The 24,098-nt window shown below is 36.6% G+C and overlaps 1 protein-coding gene across 2 annotated transcripts in view; it reads left to right on the forward strand.

Moving 5' to 3' along the window:
• CTNNA3 (catenin alpha 3) overlaps window positions 1–24,098 on the forward strand; it is a 1,595,169-nt gene that overhangs the window by 1,173,709 nt on the left and 397,362 nt on the right. The gene's annotated exons all lie outside the window — the stretch shown is intronic.

Below are 24,098 nucleotides of genomic sequence, written 5' to 3' on the forward strand. Positions count from 1 at the left end.
GGAGTCCAATAAATCAGTATTTTCTTAAAGTTTTAAGGAAATTTTTACAACTGTATTGTTCTTAATTGTTCTTACATTTAACATTTAATTAATAAATTGTCTCTGAATCTAGATAATTTTTATATGCTTTCTTAGGCAACTAGAAAATATTTTTTCTCTTCTAACCTTTTTATTTTATTACCTTCTAAAACACATATGCCTCTCTCTCTTCTGTGTTGCATTCATTTCTCTAATTTCTGTGCCCTAGTGTTTTCCTCATCCATAAAATGGAGGTGAGCATTTTATTTATCTCATTGTACTGTTTTGCTGGTTAAATAAGGTGATACAAGTCAAGCATAAAAAAGTATCTGTTGACACATAGTGACTGCTCACTAAATATTGTCTGTAGCTACTCGTGATTATACGTATACCATCTTAATCCATGCTATTGCAACTCGGACTATTATCATTACTACAACCAATTATTAATTAGATTTGCTTTAAGTACTGTCACATACGAGGCAATGTACTAAATGTAAGTATGTATATGTGTGTGTGTGCATGGTTATTTAATCCCCTCAAAGCTCTATGTGGTGTGTACTATTGCAAAGTCCTATTTATATTGGAGGAAACAAACACAGAGAGACCAAGTGATCAGCCCATAGTCACAAGGTTGGTGAATGCTAAAATTAGAAAAATCTTCCTAGTCTTACTTTATCTTCAAAAAAGCCAAGCTTGTGACTTGGACAGGGAACTGTGGTTGGAATGATTAGGCTAATTAGGAATCTTTACAAATCTAGTTCATAAGCAACTTGAAAAAAAGGAATAATTAATTTTGAGCAAAGTAGCTTCTCTAGCTTGTGAGAAAATGAGGCAGCACTTTAAATACTACTATAGCAGAATCTTAAACCCAGTACATTTTTCTTCTGTTGCTATTTCTTCTTTGAGAGGTGATGCAGCAGAACAAGATTTTTCTTTTAAGTGTAAATATTCTAAGAAATGTTTTCTCGGTGTTGTAAAATGCAGTCCCTTACTATATTCTATGATGTTCCCTGATATCATCCCTGTCTACTCATTCACTATAAAATGAATATTTACCACTTTATTTCTACTAAACCTGAAATGTAAAACTCTTAGTGTTTCGCTGAATGGTGGCCCTTTAACATTAATAGAATAAAGTGAGGTCTAAAGCCTTACTGTGTTGTACAAGAAACAATGGACAACAAACTGTTCTTTATATACATTAGATTCACTTTCACCTCACAGGTTATTTATTCAAACTGTATTTATATTAGCACTTCAAACAAAGTAGATTTTTTAAACTCTTGGAAAAGAATACCAAAACCTTCTACCATGTGCACTATCACTGCAAAAAAAACAAAATGAGAAAATAAATTAAAATTGCATGAGTTTCTAAAAAGAGCTTATCCTTTTAAGATATTTGGCTGACATCTTGTATACAATTATTTGGAGGTAGGTTGGGCTGTTAACTGCTTTATTTTCTGAGCTGTGGAATGGAACTCAGAGTGGTTGAAGGTTTCGCTTTTTGATTGTTAGGATGAGTTTTATAGAAAATTATTTAATATAGCAATTACATCTGAAAAATGAGTTTAAACTTAGACTACAACCCAAGATGGAGAAAAAGATAATTTATTTCCCAGTAGGAAATCTGTTAATCAAAGCCAATGCTATCTTCCTTTCACAAATGAAGCCCATTATAAAGTTAGGCACTTTTAGTATTTTAGTGTCATTTGTCAACTCAATTATTTCCATTTTCATGTAGAAAACAATCAAAAAGAAATGCATGTATTCTTGCCACAAAAATAGCAGGTTAACACTCTGTAGCACGTTATTATTTTAAAAGATATATTGCTAGACTCTGAGTCATTAAATTATTTCCCTAAAATGATGGTGTTGTCTGGAATCTAGATTTGCTGGATGAATGCCCTTTGGTAATGCAGTAGTTACTGCCTTTTGCTAAATGTTATAATTTATAGGAGCCAAAAAAGCACAGCTCCTGGAATTTCCTGGAATTGAAAAAGCTTTCTAAAGGCATTCATTTATAATTTTTTACTTAAGATTATTTATCAAGCTAAAACTTTAACTATAAAACCTCAGTTTTAATTTCAGTTGTTGAAATGTCCAAATCAAGCAATTGAAAAACAAAATGATAACATGGCTCATATGCTTTTCACCACATTATACTGCATGTAGAAAAGGGCCCAGTGCAGCGCCGCCTGTGATCTCCATTGTGTTGGTTCCCTCTTCCCCCTCCCCTCTTGCTTCTTTATTGCTTCGCATTTCTATACACTACAGATTTCCAATCAGCACTAAAAAAAAAAAGCCCCAAAGCTCTACAGTGCAATTTTCACCCAATTGTCCCATAACTTGTGGATACAACCACTTCGTGTTGGTGCATGCAACCCCAGCACCTTTAATTTCCTTTCATTTATTTCTTTCATCTCTCATTTTATTAACCATTTAAAGGAAATATTTTCTAGGATTTTTAAATTTGTTTAACTACATGTGTATCAAAACTTTGTACAAAGTGTCTTTATATACTGGAAAAATGGCAGAATTTTTCTAAAATATACAATAGGTATTTCTGCAAGAGAGTAAATTAAAAATTAAATTCAATATCAGCCTTTCTAAAAGTAATCAATCCTTTACAAATGTTTGCATTATGTAGTTCTCACAAATAACTTGAGTAGAAAGAATTCTTAATTATTTAATCTATGAATCACCAAGTGGTATTTAGAACTACTGTTTATGAAATAGTGCTTATTTGTAAGAGTAGTTTAAAATGAATTGAGGCTATAACTTCATTAATTTACCTAGTTAAATTTACATGAATGGCCTTTCTTTCCCTTTTCTCCAGAATAATTTCTGCTTATCATTTAGATTTCAGTTTAAGCATAACTTCCTCAGGGAAGTAGCTTCCCAAATCTGAATAGGTCAAATTCATCAGCTATCAGAAACTGAAATCTCAAACAGAACAGCAAACATTTTAAAATGGTTATATGTGATTTGAACAAGTCATCTCAAAGGCTTGATGAATACTCTGTAGCAAAGAAAAAATATATTTTTTTCAAATACACATGGAGTGTTATAAAAATTGACCACATAGTATATAACAAAGGAAAAAAGTCTATCTAGTTCCAGAGAATGAGTCCAGTACAAACTATGTTATTTCACCATAATATGATTAAATTAGCACTAAAAATATGCAGAAAAACATGTTTGAAAAGAAAGAAATTATTCTTAAATAACAGGTTAAAGAGGAACTCATAATGTAAAGTAAGAAATATATATACCTGAAAGACAATAAGAATCCATTTTATAACTTATAAAATGCATCTAAGTCTGTAATAACTGCAAGTTATCGTGTGAAACTTATTTTTTTAATGGGAACAAAAGTTACTTAAGCATTCATCTCTAGAAACTAGCTAATGAACAACAGAGTTAAGCTGGAAAAAGTAGAAAAAAATAGAGAGTACACAAGAAAATCATAGAAAATAAAACAGATTTTAAAGCTGGTTGTTTACAAGTTTTGTCAATGAAATAAAGCTCTTGCAAGACAGAATACAATTTTTTCTTTTAAAGATTACAAACACTAACTGTGAAGGGAAATAAAACTATAAATAGAGTAGAGCAAAAATATCATTTGAAAATAATATGAAACATGTTAAGGAATTTTGCATTTAAGGAATGCAACTTCAATACACTTGGAAATTTAGATGAAATGAGCAATTTTCATGAATGAAAATTCAATAATTATACTAAAAATAGACTTAAGTAAAACAGAAAACCTGAGTAAACTTGCAAATAAATTAAATCCTCCACCTTTGCCCCCAGCAAAACATACCAGATCTAGATGTTTTTTCCAAGCAGATTCTACCAGATATTCAAGGAGATTAGTCTTGTCTTTTACAAATTATTTCAAGACTAAAGAAAGATGCAAAGTCACATGATTAAGTCTATCAGTGTAATTTTAACATCCACAGCAATCAGAAATAGAACAAAAATTACAGGCCAATTTTATATATAAACATATATGCAATATGAAGTCCTTAAAAGGACTTAAAAGTTAAATCTAAAATGGCCACACATGTAAAGAAACACATCATGACCAAGTAGCATTATTATTCTTAAAAATGATTATATTCATTAAAAGCCTGGTAGCTCTAGAATTTCTATATAGGTGAGGATTATGGTTCAACAGGAGGTTATAAAAACCACCACCAGGGGTAGTTGGGTTGGATGAGATTGTGAAGGGATTGAAGCTTTCCCAAGCCACTGTTAGCATAGCTAATTTCTTTTTTGCTTTTTCTTCATTTTTCTTTTCTTTCTTTCTCTCTTTCTCTCTCTCTCTCTCCTTCATCTCTCTGAGATTACAATAGCAATTCTGTGGCTAGATTAAATGACTTGGGAAAAAAGCAAAGAGATAAGTACAATGGTAAGATATAAAAATAGCCTTTCTGTAGAACCAATCTACCCTAGAGATATGTATCAGAAAAATGAGTAGACACAATTCGCTGTAAAATGGACTATCAATAACAGTAACAACTTCCTGTTTTTGAAAAAAAAATTAAAAACAAAATGAACATAATGTTGTACATGAAATAGAATAGACCTACATGAAAGAAAATCAATATTCTTCTGTTAGTAACTGATCAAGCCTTGATTTGAGAATCATATATGCTCTTCTCTTGTAAGAGATACAGAAAAATAGGAGTGGTCTTGGAGAAAAACAAAGTTTAAATAATAGAAAATAGATTTAATGAGGCATCCATAAGAAATTGGACCTTTATTATTTAGCAAGGATTGATGGGGAGTAAACATTTTCAAGTGTCCTTATCAGTCTGATTTTGAGCAGTTTGTCGCCACCATTAAAAAAATAACCTGCTGCAAGAAGTCATTGACTATAATTAAAGTAGTAACTATAAAAGAAAGAGTGTATTTGTGTAATGGTCACCTCTAAAGATCAGTCGAGAAGTGTCAACATTGAACATTTATAGACAGCATGAAGTCAGGGCCCCAGAAATGGCAATCTCTAGAAATTCCATTTGGAAAAAATACAAACCGTGCCCCACTTACTTCTGCAAAGAATTGGAACCAGCAGGGTTCATTTCAGCTTTGTATTTCTGAGCTCATTTTTTTCTCATATCTATATCACATTTATCATGAAGCTCTTATGAATTTTAAAGTCCCCTTTTGAATTAAATTGCCTAACCAGAGCACCATTTGTTTTGAAAATATTTATATATTTAAATTCTATAATAATCCTTCTGTTTCACCAATGAACAAAACAGGTGGAACAAATTTAAGAAAATAAGATAATTATTAGTTTTTCTCTTAGATAGTGTAGTTTGAAGGAAAGAAGGAATAGACTGAGTATATCAAACAGCAGGACTTAGCTGTGAAGATTTAATGCATGGGGACTATTTTTCCACTTTCTTTTCTGTATCTTCCCTTTTATATTTTAAAATTCTATTTTGGTAGTTAAAGCTGTACCTATTATCGATTATGGGTATCTGGACATGGAAAATCGCAGTCAGACATAAACCTCTGAAAGAAAGACCTTGTGTTTTGTTATTACAAATCGTCACTCTACATTATGGGACACCCAGGCAGTGCCATTTCTGTCTAACCTTCTAGATAATGGAATTTCATGGCTGTTTAATCTTTTAAAGAAACATGAAGACTCCTGAGATTACATTTCCATGCCTTTGTAAATTGTAGCTTACTAGTATTAAGGTACAAGAGGATGCCTCTTCAGGCTTCATAGCTTGCACCAAATAATTAGTGGTTAATACCATTTTACCATTATCTGTTTTATAAAAGTGGCAAAATATTAAAAGAACTAATTCCCAGCTGTGATTAAGGTCAATATGATTCAGCATAAAAATTTGGGGGAAATTCAGAAGAATGTTGGAAATTATTGAAATTGTCTAGTGATATAAGACAGGTTTTCTTTTTATTGAGTATGAAAATGAACGATATGACCTTCTTCTAAAGCAGGGCTTTTCAAACTTGAAACCACCTGGAAGTCTTTTTAAGATTCTAATTCAGTAAGTCTGAGATAGGGCCTGAGATTCTGCATGTCTAACAAGTGCTTAAGTCATGCTCGTGGTGCTGGTCAATACACCAGACATTGGTAGCAAGAATAGAGTGTAGAGGTTTGTAACCTAGGCTCCACGGAGGAGTCTCAAGGTTTGTGTGAACTCTATGATGTTGTGCACAGAGTGTGTGTGTGCATTTTCAAGGGAGAGTACCTGTAAGTTTTATCACATTCTCAAGACTTGTGTGACCTACCCCTCTATAAAGTCTTGATTAGTATTTCCTTAGTATGTTTCTTGTAGATGCTAGTCCTATAAGATAATAAGGTTGGGATACTCCGTATATTTATCTTACTTTTGTATATTTAAAATAAATATTAATATGGTAAATATTTCAAGAAATTCTAAAGTTATTTTACCCACTTAACTTTCTTTAACCATGGCATTTCTTAAACTCGTAATGGAATTAATTCTTTTTCTCAAGTTTTACCGAATAATGTTCCATGAACCATAAAAAAAGATATTGATTTACTTTAAACAAAGATTAATATGTAAATCTTGGATTTCCTTTCCCCTGTTTTGTTTTGTCCTGATTACATGTGACTCACATTTGTTCATATGAGCTATCCATTACCCTAGCCTCTCAATCTCATGGCGTCTTCACTTCCGTTGATTTTTTTCTTCAACACTATTATTAGCCACCCATTCCAGTCGTCAGTCTTCAACTTGATGACTCCCAATTGTTTAACATTAATCTCAACCTTGGTTTTGGCTGGGACTTGTATATCCCACTACTTGTTTGACATCTTCACTTACTGGCATATATGTATGAACATTTCAGAAATAACATGATCAAAAAAAGACTCCTGATTTCCCTCTCTCTTCTAAAGCTACTCCTCTCCAGTCTTATTCATTTCATTTAATAAGTACTTCCATTTACTCATTCCAGGTCAAGCCAGCAAGTAACAAATGGAGTAACTATGTGGGTAAAAGTAATTAATCCTGATTAACAGGAAGGTAGGGCTATGCTACATATTTGGTGCAGAGAATAGTAATGTCTGAAACTTGATGGATTTCTTGACACCTCTTGGTATTTTCACACCAAGATTTAATTTAAAAAAATGGACAAGTACAAGTAGATATGACCTGGGGAGGAAAGGTGACTAGAGGTTTGGACCTCTCAGGGATGAGTCAGGATCATCTCACCATTCAAGCTGCCTTGATTAGCAGAGGTGCTGGCTAAGGATTAGGAGAAAATAAAATGGATTATGGTAGAGACAATCATGAGTCTTGGTTACAACCCCAAGAGCAGCTACATTAGTGCAGGTTGTAATTCGTCTCACTAACTCTTTACGTGTAAGTTACCCAGGACACAACACCAGCCAGGATCCCCCAGAGAAGCTATTCCTAGATATAGTGAATTTATGATAAGAAACAAGTAAATATGAGTGGTACAAGGGATAGACTGTAGTAGGTCCTGCAGTACTCCATCCTCTTTAGGGACTATGCAACTGTCCTTCAGCCATTAGGAATACCTGTTGCCAGTGTCTCATGGTTGTGCCCCTCACTGGGACTCACCTTTCACTGCAGGAAACTTCCTTTCCCAGAGTTATGCCCCCTCCCAAGTGGTGGCCTGCAGTTAGGGACTGGCTTATATTTATATGAGGATATATTAACTCCTTCAATTTGGGAGAAGTCTAATAGGCTCCAGAGCACCTAAGAGTATCATTTTAGAGCTCAGTGGGTCCACTTCTCATTTAGCAGAGTTCTACCTTCCTCATTTCTTTCTAGGTGTATCTTCGGGAGAGCTCCTCAACAAATCTGCATGCAGTTCCTCATGTACAAATCTGTTCCTTAGAACCAATCTAAGATATGCCCTATTTAAAATTATACCTCCACCATATTCTATTTATTTACCTTATTTTATTTACAGTATTTATCAGCATCAGAAGTTATTATACTTATCCATCCCCCCATTTTTTTTTGTTTGTTTTGGGGTTTTTTTGTTGCTGTTATTCCTCTTTAATAGAATGTAGGCTTTCTTGGGTTGGTAACTTTGTCTTTCCTGTCTAGCGCTGTGTCTCAAATACCAAAATTATTCTTAACTGATGATCTTGTAAATTCTTCTTAAATGGATTTGTGAATCCTGTATCTATATAAAAATCACTACAGAGTAATGATTACATTCATGATTATTATATAGAAAAAAGTTTTAAAAAAATATAAGTAATGTTATACATTTAATTTACTGATAAATTTTAGAGTTTTGACATATCAAAAGGAAAAACATAATCAAAGAAAAACAGAAAATCAAAATAAGTTAAGGAGTACAGGCATACCTCATTTTATTGTTCTTTGCAGATGCTAAGTTTTTTTTTACAAATTGAAGATTTGTGACAATCCTGCATAGAGCAAGTCTATAGGTGCCATTTTTTCCAACAGCATTTGCTCACTTTGTGTCTCTGTGTTACATTTTGGTAATTCTCTTAATGTTTCAAACATTTTTATTATTATTATATTTGTTATGGCGATCTGTGACCAGTGATCTTAGATGTTACTCTTGTAACCATGCTCATGTAAGACAGCAAACTTCTCCACAAATGTAGGATATGTTTTTGACTATTCCATCGACTAGGCTTTCCTTCATCTCTCTCTCTCCCCTTAGGCCTCCCTAGTCTTTGAGACACAATATTGAAATTAGGCCAATTAATAACCCTACAATGGCCTCTAAGTGAAAGGAGTAGTTGCACATCTCTCACTTTAAATCAAGAGGTAGAAGTGATTAAGCTTAGTGAGGAAGGCATGTCAAAAGCCAAAATAGATGCTAGGCCTCTTGCACCAAACAGGCAAGTTGTGAATGCAAAGGAAAAGTTCTTGAAGGAAATTAAAAATGCTACTCCAGTGAACACACCAATGATAAGAAAGTGAAATAGTCTTATTACTGATATGGAGCAAGTGTGAATGGTCTGTATCAAAAATAGCCCCAACCTTCCCTTCAGCCAAAGCCTAATCCAGAGCAAAGCCCTAATTCTCTTCAATTCTGTGAAGGCTGAGAGAGGTAAGGAAACTGCAGAAGAAAAGTTTGAAGATAGCAGAGGTTGATTTATGAGGTTTAAGGAAAGAAGCTCTCTCTATAACATAAGAGTGCAAAGTGAAGCAGTCAGTGCTAATGTAGAAGCTGTAGCAAGTTACCCAGAAGATCTAGCTAAGATAATAAAAAAAGGTGGCTAAACTGAACAACAGATTTTCAATGTAGACAAAACATCCTTCTATTGGAAGAAGATGTCATCTAGTAATTCATAGCTAGAGAGGAGAAGTCAATACTTGTCTTCAGAGTTTCAAAGGACAGGCTGACTCTCTTGTTAGGGCTAAAGCAGCTGTGACTAAGTTGAAGCCAAAGTTCATTTAACCATTCCGAAAATCCTAGGGCTCTTAAGAATTATGCTAGATCTATTCTGTTTGTCCTGCTTAAATGAAGCAACAAAACCTGGATGACAGCATGTCTGTTTTCAATATGGTTTATGAATATTTTAAGGCCACTGTTGAGACCTACTCCTCAGAAAAGAAAAAGATTTCTTCACTGACAATGCATCTGGTCACCCAAGAGCTCTGATGGAGGTATACAATGAGATTCATGCCTGCCAACACAACATCCATTCTGCAGCCCATGGATCAAGGAGTAATTTTGACTTTCAAGTCTTATTATTTAAGAAATACATTTTGTAAGGCTAAAGCTGCCATAGAAAGTGATTCCTCTGATGGATCTGGGCATAGTAAATTGAAAACCTTCTGAAGAGAATTCATCATTCTAAATGCGATTAAAAACATTTGTAATTAATCAGAAGAAGCCAAAATGTCAACATTAACAGGAGTTTGAAAGAAGTTGATTCTAATCCTCATGGATGACTGAGTGGTTCAAGACTTCAGGGGAAGAAGTAACTGCACATGGGGTGGAAATAACAAGAGAACTAGAATTAGAAGTGGAGCCTAAAGATGTGACTGAATTGCTGTAATCTCATGATAAAACATTAATAGATGAGGAGTTGCTTCTTATGGATGAGGAAAGAAAATGGTTTCTTGAGATGGAATCTACTCCTGGTGAAGATGCTGTGGAAGATTGTTGAAATGACAACAAAAGATTTAGAAAAGTACCTAAATTTAGTTGATAAAGTTTGAGAGGATGGACTCCAATTTTGAAATAAATTCAACTGTGGGAAAAATGCTGTCAAACAGCATTGCACGCTACAGAGAAATTGTTTGTGAAAGGAAGAGTCAATCAGTATGGCAAAATTTACTCTTGTCTTATTTTAAGAAATTGACACAGCACCCCACCCTAACCTTCAGCTGCCACCACCCTGATCAGTCAGCAGCCATCAACATCAAGACGAGACCTTCCACCAGCAAAAAGATGATGACTCACTGATAGCCCAGATAATGGTTAGCATTTTTTAGCAACAAAGTATATTAAAGTAAGGTCTGTACATTGTTTTTTTTTAGATGTAATGCTATTGCACACTTAATAGACTACAGTATAGTGTAAACATAACTTTCATATGCATTGGGAAACCAAAAAAATTGTTACTCACTTTATTGCACTATTTATTTTGTTGCACTGGTCTGGAACCAAACCTGCAGTATCTCTGAGGTGTTCCCATATACTCAACAGCTCCATTACAATAAAAAATTTAGAGAACTTAGTCATATACACACCTTGTTTTATATTAATTTGCTTAATATTCTGGGCTATATTTTAAGTATCAATTATTTTACTTAAGGTACGGGGAAAGATTTAGTGACAGAGGATACCTGTTACTTACTGAAGGCCTACTTTTTTTATTTTTAACATCTTTATTGGAGTATAATTGCTTTACAATGGTGTGTTAGTTTCTGCTGTATAACAAAGTGAATCAGTTATACATATACATATATCTCCATATCTCCTCCCTCTTAGGTCTCCCTCCAACCCTCCCTATCCCACCCCTCTAGGTGGACACAAAGCAGCAAGCTGATCTCCCCGTGCTCTGTGGCTGCTTCCCACTAGCTATCTGTTTTACATTTGGTAGTGTATATATGTCCATGCCACTCTCTCACTTCATGCCAGTTTAACCTTCCCCCTCCCTGTGAACTCAAGTCCATTCTCTATGTCTGAGTCTTTACTCGTGTCCTGCCCCGAGGTTCCTCAGAACAATTTTTTTTTTTTAGCTTCCATATGTATGTGTTAGCATGTGGTATTTGTTTTTCTCTTTCTGACTTACATCACTCTGTATGACAGTCTCTAGGTGCATCCTTCTCAATATAAAGAACTCAATTTCGTTTCTTTTTATGGCTGAGTAATATTCCATATGTGGCACATATATGTGCCACATCTTCTTTATCCATTCATCTGTCAGTGGATATTTAGGTTGCTTCCATATCCTGGCTATAGTAAACAGAGCTGCAATGAACACTGTGGTACATTAATCTTTTTTAATTATGGTTTTCTCAGGGTATATGCCCAGTAGTGAGATTGCTGGGTCATATGGTAGTTCTATTTTTAGTTTTTTGAGGAACCTCTATACTGTTCTCCATAGTGGCTGTATCAATTTACATTCCCACCAACAATGCAAGAGGGTTCCTTTTCTCCACACCCTCTCCAGCACTTATTGTTTGTAGATTTTTTGATGATGTCCATTCTAACCGGGGTGAGGTGATGCCTCATTGCAGTTTTGATTTGCATTTCTCTAATGATTAGTGATGTTGAACATCCTTTCATGTGTTTGTTGACAATCTGTATATCTTCTTTGGAGAAATGTCTGTTTAGGTCTTCTGCCCATTTTTGGATTGGGTTGTTTGCTTTTTTTGATATTGAGCTGCCTGGGCTGCCTGTATATTTTGGAGATTAATCCTTTGTCAGTTGCTTCGTTTGCAAATATTTTCTCCCATTCTGAGGGTTGTCTTTTCGTCTTTTTTATAGTTTCCTTTGCTGTGCAAAAGCTTTTAAGTTTCATTAGGTCCCACTTGTTTATTTTTGTTTTTATTTCCATTTCTCTAGCAGGTGGGTCAAAAAGGATCTTGCTGTGATTTATGTCATAGAGTGTTCTGCCTATGTTTTCCTCTAAGAGTTTTATAGTGTCTGGCCTTACATTTAGGTCTTTAATCCATTTTGACTTTAGTTTTGTGTATGGTGTTAGGGAGTGTTCTAATTTCATTCTTTTACAGGTACCTTTCCAGTTTTCCTAGCACCGCTTATTGAAGAGGCTGTCTTTTCTCCATTCTATAGTCTTGCCTCCTTTATCAAAAGTAAGGTGACCATATGTGCGTGGGTTTATATCTGGGCTTTCTATCCTGTTCCATTGATCTATGTTTCTGTTTTTGTGCCAGTACCATACTGTCTTGATTACAGTAGCTTTTTAGAATAGTCTGAAGTCAGGGAGCCTGATTCCTCCAGCTCCATTTTTCTTTCTCAAAATTGCTTTGGCTATTCGGGGTCTTTTGTGTTTCCATACAAATTCTGAAAACTTCTCTTCTAGTTCTGTGAAAAATGCCATTGGTAGTTTGATAAGGATTGCATTGAATCTGTAGATTGCTTTGGGTAGTATAGTCATTTTCACAATATTGATTCTTCCAGTCCAAGAACATGGTATATCTCTCCATCTGTTTGTATCATCTTTAATTTCTTTCATCAGTGTCTTATACTTTTCTGCATACAGGTCTTTTGTCTCCTTAGGTAGGTTTATTCCTAGATATTTTATTCTCTTTTTTTGCAATGGTAAATGGGAGTGTTTCCTTAATTTCTCTTTCAGATTTTTCATCATTAGTATATAGGAATGCAAGAGACTTCTGTGCATTAATTTTGTGTCCTGCTACTTTACCAAATTCATTGATTAGCTTTAGTAGTTTTCTGGTAGCAACTTTAGGATTCTCTATGTATAGTATCATGTCATCTGCAAACAGTGACAGCTTTACTTCTTCTTTTCTGATATGGATTCCTTTTATTTCCTTTCCTTCTCTGATTGCTGTGGCTAAAACTTCCAAAACTATATTGAATAAGAGTGGTGAGAGTGGGCATCCTTGTCTTGTTCCCAATCTTAGTGGAAATGCTTTCATTTTTTCACCATTGAGGACGATGTTGGCTATGGGTTTGTCATATATGGCCTTTATTATGTTGAGGAAAGTTCTCTCTATGCCTACTTTCTGCAGAGTTTTTATCATAAATGGGTGTTGAATTTTGTCGAAAGCTTTCCTGCATCTATTGAGATGATCATATGGTTTTTCTCCTTCAATTTGTTAACATGGTGTATCACGTTGATTGATTTGCTTATATTGAAGAATCCTTGCATTCCTGGAATAAACCCCACTTGATCATGGTGTATGATCCTTTTAATGTGCTGTTGGATTCTGTTTGCTAGTATTTTGTTGAGGATTTTTGCATCTATGTTCATCAGTGATATTGGCCTGTAGTTTTCTTTCTTTGTGACATCATTGTCTGGTTTTGGTATCAGGGTGATGGTGACCTCGTAGAGTGAGTTTGGGAGTATTCCTCCCTCTGCTATATTTTGGAAGAGTTTGAGAGGGATAGGTGTTAGATCTTCTCTAAATGTCTGATAGAATTCACCTGTGGAGCCATCTGGTCCTGGGCTTTGGTTTGTTGGAAGATTTTTAGTCACAGTTTCAATTTCAGTGCTTGTGATTGGTCTGTTCATATTTTCTGTTTCTTCCTGATTCAGTCTTGGCAGGTTGTGCATTTCTAAGAATTTGTCCATTTCTTCCAGGTTGTCCATTTTATTGGCATAGAGTTGCTTGTAGTAATCTCTCATGATCTTTTGTATTTTTGCAGTGTCAGTTGTTACTTCTCCGTGTTCATATCTAATTCTGTTGATTTGAGTCTTCTGTTCTATTGATTTGAGTCTTCTGTTCTATTGATTTGAGTCTTCTGCAGAGTAATCTTGATTGTAGGTTTTTCCCTTTCATCACTTTAAATATGTCCTGCCACTCCCTTCTGGCTTGCAGAGTTTCTGCTGAAAGAGCAGCTGTTAATCTTATGGGGATTCCCTTGTATGTTAATTGTTGCCTTTCCCTTGCTGCTTTTAATATTTTTTCTTTGTATTTTATTTTTGATAGTTTGATTAATATGTATCTTGGCGTGTTTCTCCTTGTATTTATCCTGTATGGGACTCTTTGTGCTTCCTGGACTTGATTGACTATTTCCTTACCCATATTAGAGAAATTTTCAACTATAATCTCTTCAAATATTTCCTCAGTCGCTTTCTTTTTCTCTTCTTCTCCTGGGAGCCCTGTAATTTGGATTTTGGTGCATTTAATGTTGTCTCAGAGGTCTCTGAAATTTTCTCAGTTCTTTTCATTCTTTTTTCTTTTTCTACTCCGTGGTAGTTGTTTCCACTATTTTTTCTTCCAGATCACTTATCAGTTCTTCTGCCTCACTTATTCTGCTATGATTCCTTCTAGAGAATTTTTAATTTCATTTATTGTGTTGTTCATCATTGTTTGTTTGCTCTTTAGTTCTTTTAGTGCTTCTTGTATTTTCTCCATTCTATTTCCAAGATTTTGGATCATCTTTACTATCATTACTCTGAATTCTTTTTCAGGTAGGCTGCCTATTTCCTCTTCATTTGCTTGGTCTGTTGGGTTTTTACCTTGCTCATTCCTCTGCTGTGTATTTCTCTGTCTTCTCGTTTTGCTTAACTTACTGTATTTGGGGTCTCCTTTTTGCAGGCTGCAGGTTCGTAGTTCCCATTGTGTTTTGTGTCTGCCCCCAGTGGGTAAGGTTGTTTCAGTGGGTTGTGGAGAGTACTGGTGCCTGTGTTATGGTGGATGAGGCTGGATATTGTATTTCTGGTGGGCAGGACCACGTCTGGTGTTGTGTTTTGGGGTTTCTGTGAACTTATTATGATTTTAGGCAGCCTCTGTGCTAATGGGTGGGCTTGTGTTCCTGTCTTGATAGTTGTTTGGCATAGGGTGTCCAGCACTGGAGCTTGCTGGTCGTTGAGTGGAGCTGTGTCTTAGTGTTGAGATGCAGCTCTCCGGGAAAGCATTTGCCATTTGATGTTACTTGGGGCCAGGAGGTCTGTGGTGGACCAGTGTCTTGAGCTCGGCTCTCCCACCTCAGAGGCTCAGGCCTGACACCCGGGCAGAGCACCAAGACCCTGTCAGCCACATGGTTCAGAAGAACAGGGAGAAAAAGAAAGAAAGAAATAAAAAATAAATAAATAAATACAATAAAATAAAGTTATTAAAATGGAAAAAAATATTAAAAATTAAAAAATAAAAAAGTAATAAAATAAATAAAAAGAAAGAAGAGTGTAACCAAACCAAAAAACAAATAAACCAATGATAACAAGCACTAAAACTATACCAAAAAATAAGAAGCGGACAGTCAGAATACTAGGACAAATGGCAAAAGCAAAGCTATACAGACAAAATCACACAAAGAATCATACACATACATACTCACAAAAAGAGAAAAAGGAAAAAATATGTATATATATTTTAAAAAAGGGAAGAGAGCAACCAAATCAATAAACAAAACTTCCAATGATAATAAGCTCTAAATACTGAACTATGATAAACATAAAACCAGAAACTAATTAGATGCAGAAAGCAAACCCCAAATCTACAGTTGCTCCCAAAGTCCACCGCCTCAGTTTTGGGATGATTCGTTGTCTATTCAGGTATTCCACAGATGCAGGGTACATCAAGTTGACTGTGAAGATTTAATCTGCTGCTCCTGAGGCTGCTGGGAGAAATTTCCCTTTCTCTTCTTTGTTCGCACAGCTCTGGGGTTCAGCTTTGGATTTGGCCCCGTCTCTGCGTGTAGGTCTCCTGAGGGCCTCTGTTCTTTGCTCATACAGGACAGGGTTAAGTTAGCAGCTTATTAGGGGGCTCTGGCTCACTCAGGCGGGTTTGTGGGGGAGGGAGGGGTACAGAATGCGGGGCGAGCCTGCGGTGGCAGAGGCCAGTGTGATGTTGCAACAGCCTGAGGTGTGCCGTGTGTTCTCCCGGGGAAGTTGTCCCTGGATCACGGGACCCTGGCCGTGGTGGGTTACACAGGCTCCCCGGAAGGGGGTGTGGATAGTGACCTGTGCTCGCACACAGGCTTCTTGGTGGCGGCAGCAGCAGCCTTAGCATCTCATGCCCGTCTCTGGGGTCCACGCTGATAGCCGCGGCTTGCGCCCGTCTCTGGAGCTTGTTTAGGCAGTGCTCTGAATCCTCTTCTTCATGCACCAGGAAACAATGGTCTCTTGCCTCTTAGGCAGGTCCAGACTTTTCCCGGACTCCCTCCCGGCTAGCTGTGGTGCACTAGTCCCTTCAGGCTGTGTTCACGCAGCCAACCCCAGTCCTCGCCCTGGGATCCAACCTCCCAAGCCTGAGCCTCAACTCCCAGCCCCGCCTGCCCCGGCGGGTGAGCAGACAAGCCTCTCGGGCTGGTGAGTGCCGGTGAGTGCCGGTCAGCACTCATCCTCTGTGCAGGAGTCTCTCTGCTTTGCCCTCTGCACCCCTGTTGCTGCACTCTCCTCTGTGGCTCTGAAGCTTCTCTCCCACCACCCCCTCCACCAGTGAAGGGCCTTCCTAGTGTGTGGAAACCTTTCCTCCTTCACAGCTCCCTCCCACTGGTGCAGGTTCCATCCCTATTCTTTTGTCTCTTTTTTTTCTTTTTGCTTTTGCCCCACCCAGGTGCGTGGGGAGTTTCTTGCCTTTTGGGAAGTCTGAGGTCTTCTGCCAGTGTTCAGTAGGTGTTCTGTAGGATTTGTTCCACATGCAGATGTAGTTTTGATGTATTTTGTGGGGAGGAAGGTGATCTCCACGTCTTACTTCTCCACCATCTTGAAGGTACCCCTGAAGGCCTACTTTATACCAGACAGAATTTTAAGCACATAAACACATCTTTTTAAATTTTCAAACAGTATTTGCAAGTATGACATTATTATTTGCAAACAGAAGAAATTGAAGTTGAGAGAAGCTAAATATCTGCTTAGGGTAACATATCCTATAAATCAGGTAATTCAATTTAATACTTTCTTCCACTTCAAAGTCCGGCAAGTCAACATGTTTATTTTCACCTCCTTGCATAATCTTACTTGAAGAATGGCATGGCATTTGGCTGTCTGTAATCCACCAAAATTGCGTAGAGAAAGGAGCCCAAACCCTAGGAGTCATGAGACTGGGATTATATTCTCAGGTCTGACAGTTATGAACTATGCCATCTGGGGTGATTCACCTCATCTGTTAGACCTCTGTACTCTTGTGTACATAAGAAAAAGAAAGCTCAATTATCCTTAGTCTAGCTCATCCTAATTGTTTACCAACAGAGTAAGCTTTGGGAAACACAGGCAGTTTAAGGCCTGCACTAGGATTAGAAGGAATCTTGGAAACACAGTGCATATTCCAGATGCAAGAAGTGCCACTCTGGCAGCTGTAACGTAGTATCTGCTGACGGTAGAAAAAGATACAACCTGAAAATATGGGCAAATGATCTGTGACAAGAATGTCCTGGTGGTGATTAATTATTCTAGAAGGCAGAGGAAACATAGTGACAGAGAACCAAGGTGCAGGTAATATGTGGAGAGGTAAAGGGAAACCACAAGGGAAGTCTATCAGTACTTTGGATGCTCTCAGCCCAAGGGCTGAGGATCAGAGGTAGAGCCTCATTCTAGAGGAGAAACTCTACCAGATAAAGACATGGGGCCAAGATGCAGAAGCCTAGGGCCTGACATCAGAGTAAGACTAGCGTACTCTTGACTTGGTACTGGGTTGCAAAGTTAACTCTATGTTTTCCTAGAGCTAGGCTTGGGTAGGTCCCTAAAGTATGATGGAACTGCTGGATGGAGGAAAGCGGTCCTATCTTCAGATAAAAATATTCTCTGAGGAGCAGGCGAGTCTGGGATCTTGACTCCAGCTGAAGGATAATTATTTTCACCAAAGTTTATCCCAAGGCCAAGGCTGATCTTTTTCTTTTTGATCTGATTCTTTAGGCAGAGTCATTCCTCAATTGTCTCACTGTAGCATTTTGTAATTAGGACATTCCCTTTAGGAATTTTTTTTAAAAAATACAAATGTATTTATCTGTATGTTCTTTGCCTATTTTTAGTACGTATTACTTAATCAGAGTAGCAGGGAGCAATTCAGGCTACTGAAGGAGTGGAAACAGGTAGTAAGGAAAGAAAAGTGGGAAAGATCTGGGGCACTCAGTGCTTCCTGAGTTTGGAGGTTTCCAAGGGCAGAAGAGAGTGATTCAGAGCACTCTAAAAGGGCTTACGTAGGAGAAGCTAAACAAAAGAGAAGGTCTCTGATTTGAATTTTGTATAATTAGGTTTTAGACATTGCATTTTAAAGTTTTGGAATGCGACCTATTATCATTTTAGAAGGAGAACTCTCAATCTTAAGTCTTGTTTTGCTATTTTTATACACAAACCAAATGTCTCTATAGTGACTCCAGCTAGAAGACAGTGATCTAGTATATGGTTATGGGCTCACTGCTATCAAACTTACATTTTGAGTTCTGATTTCTCAAAGTGTTCTCAAATCAAATTCTACAAAATCAAATGTGGTGAGATGTTTTATATCTATCACACTGCACCAGTGTGTCTAGCTGTACTATTTTACTCTGATTATATTATCTCTCCTGGTCACCCCACAGGAACTACTAAAACTAGAAGAACCCCAAGTTCATTCATGACCCTTTTGTGCATTCCTTGTTGTGGCTAGGAAATTCTGTGTAGAATTTAGATTGAAGAGGATGAGATGAGTTTAGGTGTGAGTTCAGGAAGTGTATTAGGTGGGCCAAGAGCATGAAGTGAAGTTAGGGCAACATAAATTCTCATACCCAGAAAATTTCCCTTTGGCCTCTTCTAATTATTCAAACTTTCCCAGGGCTTTCCCATTTGAAGCCACTCATTAACCATGTTTCTAGATATAAGCTAAGTATCTGGTACATAAGAGACACACAGAATACCCAGAAAATGTCAATAGAAGTAAATTTGATACAGTCATAATTAGGTTGATGAAATAGTGCCAGAAATTCCATAACTTTGTTTCAGAATAATGTTAGAACAATGTGCTCATTAGCAAAAGAGAAATGCCAAGGTATTCTGAGGTTATTTTGTATATTCTGTTTCCATTTTAGGGTCAGAAGTCCATTGGCAGTGTCTGTTCTGATGTGTCAGCAGTGTGAGATATGTGTGTTTGTGGCTTGCTTATATAGATAAGGAGTAGTGAGGATAACTCTGTGATTGAAAAATATCTCCCCATTCCAGTCTGCGAATTACACATTCATTTTCAGTGAGTTTACCACACTGTTCTTTTAAAAGGTTTAATGTACTCTTTAAACATCTGAATTACAGTCATTGACATTTTAGTTTGAATTTCTTTAATCCAAACGTTGATTGCCAAGGTCATTTTTACTAAAGAATAAGAGTATTATTGAAAGAATACATAGGGAGTGGGAGGGATATTTATATATCAAGGAGATCTCTGTGGCAGGCCTAGGTGGTATATTTTGGAGAGCTTAAGAACAATTAAAATTTGGGTTTTGGAAGAAGATACATTAGAAAGTGACAAAGAAAGAAGGACATTGAAGTGAATCTTTGTTCACTTCACAGTCTTTTCTGGTCCTTTGTGCCAATAGGAATGATCTGGGGGCTTCCTCTGTTGTGTGTGGTGGAGCTTCTAATTTGAGACCCAAAGATAACATGTACTTTATCAAGAGAAAGAAATGGTTGAATGAACTATAATTTTACATTTGAGGGAGGAAGAAACCACCCTTTGAAAAATGAGAAATATATACAATTGGAAATTTATTAGAAAGTAATTTGAAAGTGTTAAAGTAGAACTGTAAATAATGAGTGAAAACATTTTTGCATATCTGCAAGTTGTTAAGAGTGGTCTTCTGGCTTCAAATAAGTGTATGCCTAGTATCAAAGCCACAGCTAATTAAAGAAATAAGAGAAAGGAGGAATAATCAGATATTAGGAGTGATCTAAAAAGCAGCAATGTTCAAAGAATTTCTTTAATTCTTCTTATTATTGATGCTAAGTATTCCTCCTACATTATGTGATATATAAGTCCATCCATTTGATATGTGCATAGGCTGCTTTAAAAATGGAGTGGGGAAGTAGTAGTAAATGCCACTGAAATTTTTTAGGTGTGGTTTGGGTAGGGTTGAGAGTACCTAATAAAAATGATGAATTGACTCAAATCTTCCTTTCCTGTTTTCTATGTTTTAAGCACAGTTGTTTAAATTCCCTGTGTAGTTAGAATGCGTGCCCTTTTAAGAAAGCATTCGCTGAAAGTAATTGGATGTTTTCCACTCTCACATAAATCCGCTGGTAGGTGTTTGATGTTCTTGGAAAGTCAGATGACAGACGTTCATTACTATCAGAGGGGCCCCTAAAGAGCAAATTCATAGCTGTTTAACAAAACAACAATTTAATGAGTTCTAGATAAAGTCCTTTGAAAGAAAATTTTATTCTGAAAGCTTTTAAACCTCAAGAAGGTAAAGCATATCAACACAATCTACATTTTCTGTGACGGAGATGAATGCCTATTTCATTGAATTGGCATGGAAAACTTATGTATATATTACTTTTAATAACATAATTATACTAAAGTAACAGCATCAAGAAGTGATTTAGAGCAAAAGCTCCTGATGTGAACTTCCTGGGGTCAATCCCAGCTCTACCACTTATCAGTATTTGAACTTGGAATAAGCCATTTGATTACTGTTTGCCTTTGTTTCTTTGATAAGAATGAGGGTAATAATAGTAATTATTTATTTGTGTTCTTTGGACAATTAAAGGAAATTCTAATATACAAACAATACACATACCAGTATATTGTATGTACTTGTTCCTTGTATATATGTATGTATCTGTACATACAAGTACTTGTACTTGTTGTGTTTACTTGTATACACATATATACCGTAAACATACGAGTAGGGTTTTATTATAACTGTAATGGCTTTTCTTTATACAGTGTCAGGTTTAAATATCTGAAGATTGATACAGAAAACAAAGTCACATTACTATTGACTTTTTCCCTGTCACACTGGAAATCCATACAACAAAGCTTATAGATCTCACATATAAAGTAGATGGTGGAGAGGAAAATACCCTTCAATGGAGATAAAAGCCCCACAGTATTTTGTATTCCATTCTCATTCTCTGTCTTAATGAAGGAGAGTGACTAAAGATGAAGAAATGAAGGATTAAAGCATCTCAATCATTACCTCTGCATCACACCAATGGGTCATAATTCCTGTCTATTCTTTTTTTTTTTTTTTCTGGTACGCAGACCTCTCACCGTTGTGGCCTCTCCCGTTGCGGAGCACAGGCTCCGGACGCGCAGGCTCAGCGGCCATGGCTCACAGGCCCAGCTGCTCCGCAGCATGTGGGATCTTCCTGGACTGGGGCACAAACCCGTGTCCCCTGCATCGGCAGGCAGACTCTCAGCCACGGAGCCCCCAGGGAAGCCCACTCCTGTCTATTCTAAATGCTGACCCTCAAAAGGGGAGGCAGGCCTTCTTTGGGGGTCAGGAGGATGCATATAGTTGGAAAACATTCCTCAAAATGATTCTCGTATGTTCTCAGTTTCTTTCCTATTTAGATTAGCTGCCATTAGATAGTGTCCTTTTCTTGTTCTTCATGGAGAGATGATACTGTAGATAACACTTGCAGAAAAAATGTTTCTTTGCCTCCCCAAATCATGATGTTGGATAAATGTCTCATTCTACTGTGTAGTAAAAGCTAAAAGGTTAAAATGTCTATTTAGGCAGAAAAGTCAGTCTATAAAGATGCTGCTTTCAATATGTGACCAACACAGACCTGGTGGTTACTATGGCTAAAAGGAACAGGTGTAACAAATCCAGTCACCAATATTCTGACCAGAAGAGAGTTTGTACAAATTAGAAAGACAGGGGGTTTAGTCTGAAGCCTGTTTTAAGAGATAACTTGCCAAGAAAAATAACAACCTTGCAAACCAGTGTGGCACAAGGCAGGAACACAGGTCATCTGGGTCCAGTACATTTTAATGTACTACTCAAATGTAGAGTGCAGTGAAAGAATAAGAAATGTGATAGTAGTGTTACGCAGAGAAGGGTGGTGGTTCCAAAGAAAATGTCCCAGAGGTATCTATATGGTTTTGAGTTGTGTAATGTGTAGGAATTCCTTCATCACTCATATGTAAGGAGAAGAACACTGGACACAAATGGTTGCAAGAGCATTAGTGAGGGTCAATCTAATATAGCTCAGAAACACTCTTCATGGCTGGAGAGACATTATCACCTCCTTGAGGAGGCAAAATAAGTAGCAAACACTTGAAATTAGACAAACTGTTTAAAGTTAATTAATAAAAATTCATTTAGAGATCATCTCACTAGATACTTCTTTTTAAGTAATTCCTTGATTAATTGAAAGAATAACGCTATGATTTATTAAGTATATATTATGCGCCAAACATCAGACAAATCGTTTAATATAAATTACCTAATTCAACATCACAACCCTAGGTTTTCATGTGGAACATTCTATCAAAAAAGTTTGATTAGGTCTAAGCTAGAGCTGTGTAGCAAGGACTGAAACCAAGTCAAGACAGACAAGACTTTTGAAAAATATAATTACCGTTTACCTTAAAATTAGCAGAGTGCCCAGTACATAATAGAAATCCAGTAAATAATGTGCTAAGTAGATGAATAAAATATTATACAGTACCTGTCTTGCAAATAATATTTCAGGTCTGTTATTGTTGATATATTAACATATGAATAAACAATATAATTTGTAAATTAATAAAGAATGTAAGAAAATACCGACGTACAGTGTTCATTTTAACAAGTTTTATTGAGTGTTTATTATATTTTTGACACCAGTCTTGGTTCTGAAGCTTCAATAAATGAGGAAGAAGCAGTGTTTTTTCCTCGAGGAGCTCATAGTCTAACAGGGAAACAAACAAGTAAAGAGAGATATGAACAGCCAGACCATTAATAAGCTCTATGCATCTAATCAATAGTTTTGATAATCAAAAATTCAAATAATTAAATTCACTATGTTCTCTTTAAAGCTATGTACCTCTTGGATTGGTGATTACCTTCTTATGTTCCCTGAATTATCAGTAACATTAAATATAGTATGAAATGATAACAGCCATTCTGTTAATCACATGAATTATACCTGAGGTACTCCAGGCTCATGTGAGATGAAATCAGTTACTCTTTTGTTCAGAAGTGTTTTAATTGCCTCGTTAAATGTACTTCCAAACTGAGTAATGATAATATGTACATTGAGAGTTTTCCATTTTGAGTGTTTTTCCCTCATTTACTCAATAAGTAAATGATGATAGGGAAAAAGCTTCTTGAATAGGGAAAAGCCTTCTTGACATTGGTATGGGCAATGATTTTTTGATTATGAACCGAAAATCACAGGCAGCAAAAGCAAAACTAGACATATGGGATTGCAAACTAAAAATTTTCTTCGCAACAAAGGAAACAATCAACAGAGTGAAGAGACAGTCTGCTAAATGGTAGAAAATATTTACAAAACATATATCTGGGGCTTCCCTGGTGGCGCAGTGGTTGAGAGTCCGCCTGCCAATGCAGGGGACGCGGGTTTGTGCCCCAGTCCGGGAAGATCCCACATGCCGCAGAACGGCTGGGCCCGTGAGCCATGGCTGCTGAGCCTGCGCGTCTGGAGCCTGTGCTCCACAACGGGAGAGGCCACAACAGTGAGAGGCCCGCGTACAGCAAAAAAACAAAAAAAAACATATATCTGATCAGGGAACGGATTAATATTCAAAATATATAAGGGACACAAACAACTAAATAACAAGAAAACCAATAACCATATTTTGAAATGGGCAAAGGACTTGAGTAGACATTTCTCAAAAAAAAGACATACAAATGGCCAAGTGATGTATGAGAAGATTATCAACACTACTAATCATAAGGGAAATGCAAATCAAAACAACAGTGAAATATTACCTCAGACTTGTTAAAATGGCTGTCATCAAAAAAGACAAAAGATAAGTGTTGGCGAGGAAGTGGAGAAAAGGGACCCTTGCACGCTGTTGGTG

This window comes from Aethalodelphis obliquidens, unplaced genomic scaffold (genome assembly GCF_003676395.1).
Source record: "Aethalodelphis obliquidens isolate GAN/ISIS:26980383/991018 unplaced genomic scaffold, ASM367639v1 scaffold37, whole genome shotgun sequence".
Lineage (NCBI taxonomy): Eukaryota > Metazoa > Chordata > Mammalia > Artiodactyla > Delphinidae > Aethalodelphis > Aethalodelphis obliquidens.